At 41.9% G+C, this 12,688-nt stretch overlaps 1 protein-coding gene across 1 annotated transcript in view; it reads right to left on the reverse strand.

Moving 5' to 3' along the window:
- The window catches only part of epha6 (eph receptor A6), a 729,322-nt gene that overhangs the window by 606,038 nt on the left and 110,596 nt on the right, over positions 1-12,688 (reverse strand). The window lies entirely within an intron of this gene.

Raw genomic sequence — 12,688 nt, forward strand, 5'->3', positions numbered from 1 at the left:
TCAAGCCAGGCTCAAAGCTTATGATATACTGGGCTGTGATCCTTGATCTTGTGCAGGCTTCAGAATCATGCTATCTAGAAAAGAGTATGTGAGTGTGAGTGTGTGTGTTTTGTGGGTGACCGAAGATGGACAAGGACAGGCGACCCAAAACATCTTTGTACATTTCAATGTGAGCATCTTTTATTCTTCCAAACTCTTGAGTTGGGCCCTACTTAATCTCTCATCATCCTCAGAATTAATCTTGTGAAATTCTGTTGCATTGCTTCCATAACAAAAGATCCTTTTTTTAAGACAAGAAAAGAGTTGCTCTATATCTATAGTGACTTTTGATAGAGTAGAGGAGCAACATTTTCAATAAAGGCCAACATTCCACTTACCTCCCTAATTGCTGTGTGGAGGCTTTGTCTGTTTCAAAAGCAATATTATTTTTGGACATTGAAACATCTAATGTGTGGTGTGTCATATTAATTTTTTTAAAACATTGACTGAACGCCTGGAGGGTGAAATGACAACTTAACTCTTTCTGAACTCTTAGCATATGGGGTCTGTATGTTTGTTAGTGAGTGAACACTGTAGGACTGTTAATGACAATTGGTCACTGAGAGCTGGGTTGATGGATTCTTTCTCAATGTCTGCAATCAAGCTTATTGTTTATGTGTGTATACTTTAATGCCCTTTCATAAGTGCAAAGGAATTTAGCGTGCTACAAGATAATAGGGAGTGACCATTAAAGTGTCTAATTAATTTATGAGGATTATACTGAACACTGTGTTTATGAATATGTACTTTTTAATTGAAAGAAATCAGGCTGAGTTAATATAAGATCAAGGTGCTTGCCTGTCTCATGGTTGCTCTGCATTTGTGAAACTTGTATTTATTGGGGTGCCTTTCCCCGTTTTGTTTGACTTCAACCAACAACTAGAAATGACAATCAGTGCCTTGGATCTGGGGTGGTTTCAAGAGAGAGTCAGAATTCAACAACAGCAACAATCAAGTGGTGACTAAAAATCATGAGCCCTGAAATATTTGTGACTTGCTATGTAGTATTTTGTGTGGTTTATTTGTGCTATCAATTTTATGATAATAAATTAGGCTTGAGTTACTTTTGTGCTTGTACACCTATTACCACATTTTCTAAACACTAAAATAGTTTAGGTCTGATCAACCCAGCCCATTACACTTTGGCACTGCAAATGGGATCCAGAAAATGTGGAGGTAGACAAGCAAGTTGAGAGATACCATATCCAAGATTTCTCAGGTTCCTGGATGGATGGATAACTCTGAGGGTTTTGGATTGCTGGCTAATATTCTGAGTAAATGGGGTCCTCTCAGATGTTGGAAGATGAAATTTGCTGAATTGTCTGATGTTATGTTTCCACGTGTAGTATTACAATGCCTCGAGCATATTGCTTTTCCCTCTCTGAGGGATTCTCTGCCACAGGTAAGGTGGATTCTTATGACCGTATTGTGGCATTTGAGTATCGAAACAGTTGAACTCTCTGAGGAAATCAAGTGAATGCAGTGCAAGTTGGCCTCTTTGAGTTCTCAGAAAACTGTTTTATGTGACATGCCACAGGCAGGGCAGTAACATTCCAAACGCTCCGAGTCTTAATAGACTACCATGGCTGATGGGGATATGTGGAATAATGTTGATTCCGATGGGGATGAGAACAATATAATCGAGAAGCAATCCTCAGACATGGAAAAGTTACAAAGGAATGCCAGAAGGCTGATGAACAAAATCAAGCTGCAGCAGCTGTCCCAACCTCTCCTGAGATCACCATTCATGACTACACTAACACCAAGTTACAGAACTTAGCCCAAAGGCTGCATTGGCGGCTGGGGAATCCTTGCCCAGGTGGCTCACCCACCTAGAGGATTTAGGAACCTCTCAACTTATTTGTAACTTGCATGAATTGATTCACTTAGGGTCATTAACGATGGACCGATTGGTCTTGGCTAAATTGGAAACAAAGAGTAGGGATTAATGGGTCCTTTTCAGAATGGCAGGCAATGACTAGTGGGGTACCACAAGGCTCGGTGCTGGGACCACAACTATTTACAATATACATTAATGATTTAGATGAAGGGATTAAAGGTAACATTAGCAAATTTGGAGATGACACAAAGCTGGGTGGCAGTGTGAAAGGTGAGGAGGATGTTATGAGAATGCAGGGTGACTTGGACAGGTTGGGTGAGTGGGCAGATGCATGGCAGGTACAGTTTAATGTGGATAAATGTGAGGTTATCCACTTTGGTGGCAAGAACAGGAAGGCAGATTACTATCTGAATTGTGTCAAGTTAGGAAAAGGGGAGGTACAATGAGATCTAGGTGTCCTTGTTCATCAGTCACTGAAAGTAAGCATGCAGGTACAGCAGGCAGTGAAGAAAGCTAATGGCATGCTGGCCTTCATAACAAGGGGAATTGAGTATAGGAGCAAAGAGGTCCTTCTACAGTTGTACAGGGCCCTGGTGAGACCACACCTGGAATATTGTGTAGAGTTTTGGTCTCCAAATTTGAGGAAGGACATTCTAGCTATTGAGGGAGTGCAGCGTAGGTTCACGAGGTTAGTTCCCGGGATGGTGGGACTGTCATATGTTGAAAGATTGGAGTGACTGGGGTTGTGTACACTGGAATTTAGAAGGATAAGAGGAGATCTGATTGAAACATATAAGATTATTAAGGGATTGGACACGCTGGAGGCAGGAAACATGTTCCCGATGTTAGGGGAGTCCAGAACCAGAGGCCACAGTTTAAGAATAAGGGGTAGACAATTTAGAACGGAATTGAGGAAAAACTTTTTCACACAGATGTTTGTGGTTCTGTGGAGTGCTCTGCCTCAGGAGGCAGTGGAGGCCACTTCTCTGGATTCTTTCAAAAAAGAGTTAGATAGAGCTCTTAAAGATAGTGGAGTGAAGGGATATGGGGAGAAGGCAGGAAAAGGGTACTGTGGATGATCAGCCATGATCACAGTGAATGGTGGTGCTGGCTCAAAGGGCTGAATGGCCTATTCCTGCACCTATTGTCTATTGTTCATTGAATTGTGGGCTGGTCAGTCTGACAGAACTGAATGCTCCTGCAGGCAGTGGTTATACAAGGTGTTCATGCTCATTCCATGCCCCTTTGAATTGGGATGCATCTCCTTGTCCCTAGAAATCACACTTGGAGGCTATTTCACACGCCTGTGACATGGCCACACAATTTTCCATTTATAGTAATAATGTTTTTAATGGCCCTGAGGCTGTCCTCTTTTCCTTTGGTGTAAGCACCCGAATGATGGAATGGGGACCCTCGAGGTGCAGAGGTGCCTTGCTGGCTCGGTTAGGGCCAGCTGAGGGTTGGACTGTTGCAGAGTCTAGCGGTTCATGGGGCCAACTTGAAAGGTCAGATGTAAATTGGGGAGGAGTGCAGGTGAAGGCTGCAGCAGGGGCAATCTGAGTGCATGATGAATAGAACTAGGAATGCCCCAAAGCAGCCAACAAGCGTGCCTTAGCAGTCAGCCACAAAGAGCACCTCTTAGCAGAAGTGAAATGTTTCTGTTCCTGCTGAAGGCAGGGCTGGATAAGGAAGAAAATGATGGTGTAACTTCTGCTGTTCTTTATGCGTTATACTCTGAGCATTGTGACCCAGGTGGGTTGTATTCAATAGCCCAGACAAAGGGACTGGGCCTTTACACCAGAACGTAACATTAATCCAAAAAAGCAGGATGTTCCCCTGATAGAACCAGATTTCGATGAATTGTACCCTGGATAGCTGGTTTCTTGACCCATCACCTAGGGATATGGCTACGGCTCCAGGACTGCCACTGTTGCTATGGCAACTTATATTTCCAGCATCCCAGAGGGAGACCAGAGGCCATACGTATCTATTACCTTTGGTGGTCACACGCAATAAGCGGCACTGGTGGACACGGAAGCTGAGGTTACCTATAACATGGGAATCTGGATCAATATACAAAGGAGCAAGTGTGTATTCAGGGATATAGGGGATTAGTTATGGATGCCGTTCTAAAAAATGTCTGTCTCGCTATTGGCAAGAGATCTTCTCAGTCTGTCCCTGTGCTCATCTCCCAGATACCTGAAAAATTTTGGGAATTGATTTGTTAACAGGAAATTCCTTCACAACACCCTTTGGCTTATTTGCTTTTCGTATTAGGAAGGGGTCTATTCTGGTTGGAAAGGCAAAATGGGAACCTGTCTTTATATCCTTGCCATCACAAATAGTAGTTATCAACCAACATTGGATCCAGGAGGGCATAAGGAAATCAATGAGACAGTCGAGTCCCCTTTAAACCTGGTGGTTCTCTGTCCTGTCTCATCCCCTTACAATAGTCTTGTGTGGTCAGTTTGGAAACCTGATGGTTCATGGCTTACGACCACTGATGATCATTGGTTAAATTGGTCTGCCCCTCGCGCTGGTCACAACTGTTCCAGACGTTGTGACCCTGATTGAGGACCTTTCTAGAGGGACTGACAGTTATTATGCTTTTATTGATTTGGCTAATATTTTCTTCTCTATCCGTGTTGCTGAGCAGTCCCCAGATCAGTTTGTTTTCACATGGAATGGCCTTCAGTACACCTTTACAGGCTTCCACAGGGATACGTCCATAGTCCTGCTATTTGCCATAGTGTGGTGGCACAGGATTTGTACAAACGTGTCCTATCCCCCAACATTAAAGTAGCTCACTATACAGCTGATGATGCTATTGTGGGGATCCTCTGAAGAGGAGGTCTCTGAAGCTTTGATCGATCACATGCGATTGAGGGGATGGGAAATTAACCCTGAAAAGGTACAGGGCCCAGCTATGACTGTTCATTCTCTAGGAATACAGTGGATGAAGGGTTTCAGGATAACTCCCGATAAGGTCAGAAATAAGATCCTAGATGTAGCATCCCCTGCAACAAAAATGGAAACGCTCTGTACCCCATTTGACTATACTCCTTCGACCCTTGTACACTGTGACCAGATAGAAATTTAGTTTTGTATGGGGCTCCATACAAAATCAAGCTTTTGAGGCTGCAAAGGAGGCCATTGCTGTGGCCTTGCCCTCTTCTTGTTGTTGAGAACGCCACCCCTTTGAGCTGTAGGTTTCTGTTAAAGATGACGTGGCTGTCCAGAGTCTCTGACAGAAGTATGGTGGAAAGAATATGCCTCTGGGTTTCTGGTCCCAAAGGCTTCCTGATGTTGCCACCAGACACATTGTGTTTGAGAAACAACTTCTTTCCTGCTACTGGGTTTTGATAGAGACTGAAATACAGATGGGAGATTCTCGTGTCTCTCTCAGGCCTGTCCTTCCCAATATGGGATGGGTACTCTCTGACACTCTCACCCATACGGTAGGGTGTGCACAACAGAATTCCATTGTCAAATGGAAGTGGTATCTTTCTAAATGAGCATCAAAGCGACCCTATGCAATAAAATACATGAACTGGTTGCTGAATCCCGACAGGCTTTGTCATCCATGCCTGAAGTCTTGCCTGTTGTGTGGGGCATTCCCTTTGATCTTCTTCCTCCTGCTCAGCAGCAGCACATCTGGTTCACCGATGGTTCTGCGATATGGAAGAATAGTCATCGTTGTTGGAAGCTGCTGCCTTATTAATACTCTCACCAAACAAGTTCTGAAGAAGCAAGGCTCTGATACAGAGCATCTCAATATATAGAGCTTGTGGCAGTACACACAGTTATTATGCATGAAATCTAAGAAGCCATATTTATACCAATTCTTGGTCTGTTGCTAATAGACTTGCTCTCTGGTTGCCTCGGTGAAACCACCAGACTTATACTATTATAGGGTGTCCCTTATGGGGAGTTGAGCTATTGAAAGACGTTTAAAACCAATCATCACATGTTATCATTATAGTTCCCAAGTTGACACCCATTTGAAAGATGATTCACCAATGACAAGATTTAGCAACATTGCGAACTAACTTGCTTCTGTTGACACAGTGACATCTAGTTCCCAGCCTCAAATAGTGTTATTGTCTCTTACTGTTGGGCCCGTGAGGCTTCTGTTATTTGGGGATACAGGGTACCATGGACTGGAAGAAGCATCAGGGATTATTCCCTCACACCCATCTAGCTCATAGCAGTAGGGAATTGTGGGCTACATTTAGAAATTAAGGATTGATAGCTTTAAAAACGACCCTTAACTGCCATTCACCATGGGCATGCCCCAGCTCAGATTTGGCAAATAGATTATGCTGGATCCCTTCCTTTACAGAAGTGATTTCAGTGTCTCTTCACTATGGGGGACACTTAATCTGGTGTTTTGAGGCAATTTCTATTGTTAAACCTAATCAAGATGTTCTAAAATCTGAAGAGTACCATCTTGCTTCTGAATATGGTGATCCTCTTAAAATTCAATCCAATAATAATTTGCACTTTTTGGGGTCCAGGGTATAAGAGTGGGCTGTCTCTAATGGGTCTTCCATGTCTCATATTATCCTCAGGCCAGTTGCTGATTGAACAAGTGAATGGCCATTAAAGCATCAAATTAATTGACTTACTCCAGCCCACACCTTATCTATAAGGTAACCTGTTCTTCACAGTGCTTTGTATAATTCAAACAACCGCCCTTTAAAAGGAGATACTCCCTTTTTATTAATAACAGGACAATCTATTCCTTTTTGTTCTTGATGACACAACTGTTTGTGCTGATAAAGAGCCAATTCAGTTCTGCAAGGGGGGGGGTAAAGTGTTTGTGACAGACCCGTCTTCCTCTCCAGTGGAGGGTGAGATTATAGCTGACGGACAAGGAAATACATACTGGGTGATGGTATGAGGACAGACCCATCCTGTATGTTTGGATAGGAGTAAACTGACTAAGAGAGAATGAAACATTTCTATGATCTCTCCACTTGTGTTTTTAAAGATTCCTGCCTGAGTGTTGCTTTGTTCTGTTTTAATGCTTGTCTTGTGTTTTGTTGGATTCTGGATTTCTATTGAGACCCGACAAGCCACTGATAACCTTGTGATTTGTGAAAACATTGTTTTGGGAAAATAGGTACAATATGTGATATGTGGTAAGTGGGGGCCCATAAGTGTGAGGGAATGTTATAAACCTAGCGTAACTGACCGCATATGACTTTTTTCTGTGAAACCAGTGCACAAGTGATTGTAATTTCACTCTTACATCCTTGATCACAACATAGTGTTTATACATCTTACTCATTCTGTTCAAATTGTCAACAAGGTGTTGTTACCAATGGATCAATTCATTGGTATTCATTTCCAGTTCTCTGGCTGCTGTCTCCATCATCGTTTGTCTTTGTCTTCCTCTTGCTTTCTTCCCTTCAATCTTTCCCATAATTACAGTGCATTCTAACTCCTCTTTCCTAATCACATGTGCAATGAAGTTACGTTGCCTTTTCATGATCTCGTAATTACTCTTCTTGTGTTTGCTCTGTTCATGACATCCTCGTTAGATATTCGTTTCATCCATGATATTCATTGCATCCTCCTCAAAATCTACTTCTCTGCTGCTACAATTCATTTCCTCATGTTACTAGATATTGGCCAATATTCTGAGCCATATAACATAACTGGATAAATGTAACATTTCAGTACTCAGAGGCGGGTTGTCATGCCTAGTTTGGTATTGGTCAGTACACTCTTCATTCTCATAAAGGTGTGTTTTGCCATCCCTATTCTTCTTTTGATGTCCATGTTGCACCCGCCATCTGATGTCACCCAGCTTCCTAAGTAGCAAAAGTTCTGTACTTGTTTTATGTCTTCCCCATTTATTCTCAGCCTGCAGATAGGATTCTCCTTCTTTTTGGATATCACCATACATTCCGTCTTTTTGCAATTGATAGATAGTCCCATTTTTGCACTTTCTTCAACAATTATATCCATTAAGTTTTGTAGTTCTTCCTCCGTACTTGCAATTAACAGTGTCATCTGCATATCTGAAATTATTGATGTTTTCACTGCCAACTTTGATTCCTAAAATGTTTCTTTTTTTTGAAATATTGTTTCACTGTACACATTAAATAAATTAGGGGAGAAAACACACCCTTGTCTTACACATCTCTTGATTTTCGTAAACTGACTCACTTCTCCATCTAGTCTTACAGCGGCAGTTTGTTCCCAGTACAGATTTCTGATTAGGCGGAGGTCTTTCGAATCTAGATCTAGAGTTTACTGTAATATTTCAAATAACTTACTGTGCTTCACTTTATCAAATGCTTTTGTGTAGTCGATAAAACAAATAAATAAATCTTTTTGCACTTGAATAGCTCGTTCTGATAGTATCCTTAACAGCAATATTGCGTTTCTTGTACCTTTGCCTTTCACAAAACCACATTATTCTTTACCTATTTCAGCTTGTATCTTACTTTTAGCTCTTGTCATCAAAATTCTCAGAAGTATCTTGGTGATATGACTCATTAAACTTATGCTCCTATGTAATCCACATTCTATTGCTCCAGGTTTCTTAGGAAGAGTGATAAATACTGATTTTTTCAACTCCTCTGGTATTATTCCAGTCTCATAAATGTCATTGATTAAATCAGTAAGTTTTTCAATTCCACAATCTTCAAGGGCAATAATTTGTTCTATTACTAATTCATCAGGACCTGCTGTCTTTCCTTTCTTCATCTTATTTATTGCATTACGAACTTCAGATTTTAAAATACTTGGACCTTCAATGTTTTTCGTAATTTCTGGTTTTTCGCTTCAATTGTCTTCAAACAATTTCCTGAATATACTCAGTCCATCTGTTCATAATCTCACCTTTTTCCATGACAATGGTACCGTCCTTTGCTTTCAAACATCCACCTGAAGAACACAGGAGCTATTTACCAGTGATATTCTTGATTTGTTGATGTAATCTTTTTGGATCAGTAATAGGGATTTTTTCTATTTTCTCACATTTCTGGTTTAACCATTCTTCTTTAACTTTTTGACATAAGCTTTTAACTTATATATATTTATGTAAATATTGAGATTTATCATTGGATCTGTACAATTTTTCAAATTTTAATAATCATGATAATATCAGTTTTAATCATCTAAAGGTTTATTTAATTTAAGCAGAAGGAAAAGTTCCATGTGTCTTTAACCTACCAGACATTCAAGGGCAGGTACATGTCATAATAATTTTGTAAAATACTGGATGAATGTCAAGAGGGTGAAATGATATTTTAACTCTTTCTGAACTCTTAGCACGTGGGGTCTGTATGTTTGTTAGTGAGTGGACACTGTAGGTCTGTTAATGGCAGTTGGCCACTTTGACAGCTAGGCTGACGGACTCTTTCTTAATGTCTACATTCAAGCTAATTGTTCATGCATGTAAATCTTAATGCCCTTTTGTAAGTCCAAAGGAATATTATGTGCTACAAGCTACGGCGGAGTGACTACTAAAATGTCTCATTGATTGATGAAGATATGCTGAACACTGTATTAATGAAAACATCTGTTGTTTGAATGGAAACCAGGCTGAGTTAATGTAAGGTCAAGGTGTTTGTCTGTCTCATGGTTGCTCTGCACTTGTGAAACTCGTACTTATTGGGGTGCCTTTCCCAGTTTTGTTGGACTTCAACCAAGAACGTGATCAGTGACTAGGACTCAGAGGTGGTTTCATGTGTAACCGGGTGACTGTCGAATCTTATTCATTATCGTTAAAAGTGTACGTAGGCATCCATCCGGGTAATGCTGGAATAGTTGTCTGTGCCTTTAAGTGGAGACGGTGATGTCATTATGCATGCGCAGGATAGTGGGGAGACCATTTTTGTTTTCTGCAGAAGAAGCTGGTGGGGTTTTGGGATTAAGTTCCTCCCAGAGATACTGGGCATGGTGAGGAAAGATGAGTGTTAATTGATGATATCCATGTGAATTCATTTATGCTTGTTGGCAAATCGAGAACATCGGTAATTTGACATGTTTTCCATGTGGATGCTTTAGATTTTCACGAGTGAAGGCATCAGTGCTGGATAGTGTGGCTTGTACAAAGTTCCTTACTGGCCAAGTAGGTCAGTCTTCCTGTAATTAAACTACCAGGTGATATCTTGTAAAAGTTGTGCCAAAGTGTACCTTTTGTCTAACTTTATTGTATCAGGACTGATAGTGAATGTAACAGCGTAACGTGAATGTTTAGTCTCTGTTTGGAAGCTTAGCACGTGTGTACTAAAAGGGAGTAGATGTCTTAGGTGAGATGTATTCGCTTACATTTTCGTTGCTATGTATAAGGTACAGGGTTGGTGGGATTCTAATGTTGTTTGTATTGTGTTCCTTCAGAATTTCCACTACCATATTAGTTTTGTATCAGTTTTGTGCAGTTTGCTTTATGTATTTTTATACTGCATAAGCAATTTGTCGATACACAAGGGTGTGGATCGAAAGTTAAACTGAGATTGTAATGGCAGGAACTGGTTGTAAATTCATTCGTTTTGTTTTGAGACCCTCTTCCGGCACCAAAACATCTAAAACAGATAAAGGAATTAAAACCCGAAAAAGTATTTGTTGTCCTGAGTGTGTACTTTTCCCAGGCTACAAAATTTGGTACCAGAAGTGGGGTTAATTCCAAGCCAGTTTAGAGGGTCTCTGATTGTTGTATGCAGTATAATATACCTTATACGGTACTGGTGAAAACCAGGACCACTGTTCCCGTCGGGCAGAAGAAGAGAGCGCCTGTTGCCGCGTGGAGAGCACAGTAGAGCCTTGGGAATGGGCCGGGATGTCAGCGATTGACATCAGGACACAGAACGGAGACACGGAGCCAGGGAACTGCGGGCCATGAAGCCATCACGTTTGCAGCAAAGGATGGCAGCAAATCCTTTTGCAGGCTTGTTGTGAAAACTTTAAAGACTTGAGCTTTTACTATGTTACACTCAGAGGACACAGCATTTGAACTTGATTTGAATGAACAAATTAGGGAATTGCAAAGTAGATATGATGAAGCCATGGCAACCACAGATAAATTATGCAAAAAGTCCAATGTATATGTCCCAAGGGAAAGACACATTGTTCCATTTACAGGGGATGTTGAGAAAGATGGGAGGTCTGTTGATGACTTTATTGAAGAAATAAAATGTGCACTTCATACTAGAAATCAGTCTGACCAGGATCAGTATGACTTTGTTATGTCCCTGCTCAGGGGTGCAGCCTTAGAGAAAGCATGTATACGCAGTGATGCTGGGGAAGACCGGGCTGATGACTTGTTCACCTATCTCAGGGAAGCTTTTAGAGACAAGCGTAGTGCACCCCAGCTGTTGCATAGCTTCTACAGTTGCAAACAGCATGAGGGTGAAGACGTAAGAGAAATTTCACATGCCCTAGCCCAAGCTCTTAACTTGATACTGAAGCACTCCCCTAATGCCATGACCAATGAGAAGGTGGTGCTAAGAGATCAATTTATAGAGGGGTTCGTGCGGGACCACCCTGAGAACTCAATGATAGAAGTGAGAGAGGAGGCTTGTCTGTGGCTCGTAGAAGAGCCCCTGGGAAATACAAAGTCTGGAAAGTCAAAGTGTAGCAGTAGCCAGGCACAGTGCTCGATTCTTAAAGCTCAGGAATCTGAATCTGTCACATTAGATGACGTCCTTAAAGTAGTCACAGAGCAGGGCAAAGCCCTTTGTGAATTGACTCAAGCAGTGAAAGATCTCACTGTACAGAGGGATTTTACACGTGCTACTAGCAGTAGACGTAAGTTACAGCCTAGGTTCACAGAAGATGGGCAACCAATATGTTTCAAGTGTCAGGTGGGAGGGCATTTGGCCAGGAATTGCCCACGGAAGCGGGGTGCAAGGGAAGTGGAGCCTGCATCCTCCTGCCCTCAAGAGGTTGGGAGTCGGGCAATTCGGTGGAACCTCATAGATACAGATAATGTACAGCTATCCCGTGACCAGTTGCTGCAACGCGCCATAGGGACATGTCCAGTTGTGGAGCTTGAAATATCAGGTGTCACTGTCCGTTGTCTGTTGGACACAGGTAGTCAGGTAAGCACCCTGACCAAGCAGTTTGTTCGAGAACACTTGAATGGAGAGGACAAGGATATGTTGTCCACTGCTGGCTGGCTTAGGCTAACAGCTGCAAATGGTTTTGTTATTCCTTACTTTGGGTATGTAGAGGTAGAGGTTCAAGCAATGGACATGAAAATATGAAATTGTGGCTTTCTAGTAGTTAGGGATCCTGTTAGCACTGAACCACCATGTATTGTAGGCATGAACATTATCAGCCAGTGTAGGCAACTTGTCTACGCAGAGTTTGACACAACCCTAGAGGGGAAGTTGGATTCTGATTGGAGAGATGTTTTCCAGAAAGTGCAGATGCACACTACTGAAAAGAAAGCAGTAGTCCGAGTTTTGGGAAAAGACACTGAGCACATTCCTGCTGGATCTGTAGGCACCATTGTGGCTAGCAAGGCCACTGGCGATGCTGGTAGTGACCATAAAATGTTACTTGAGCCACTTAACACCCCTTTACCAGGAGGTATCATAGTCATTCCCACGCTCACTGTCTCTGGTAATCGTATAGTGCCAGTACAGATTTTAAACCTCTCTTGAGAGAGGATGTATGGCTCGCACCTAGGACCCAGCTGGGTATCCTGACAAAGGTGGAGTGTGTGGATAGTGATTAACAATAGGCAGTAAGATTTCAGCGGATCTCAGCTGGCATTGATCACGTGACAGTGGGTTTAAAGGAGGAGTGTAGTAATCACAAGTTGAAGTCAATTCTATACAAGCTCAG

This window comes from Mobula birostris, chromosome 6 (assembly GCF_030028105.1).
Source record: "Mobula birostris isolate sMobBir1 chromosome 6, sMobBir1.hap1, whole genome shotgun sequence".
Taxonomy (NCBI): Eukaryota; Metazoa; Chordata; class Chondrichthyes; order Myliobatiformes; family Myliobatidae; genus Mobula; species Mobula birostris.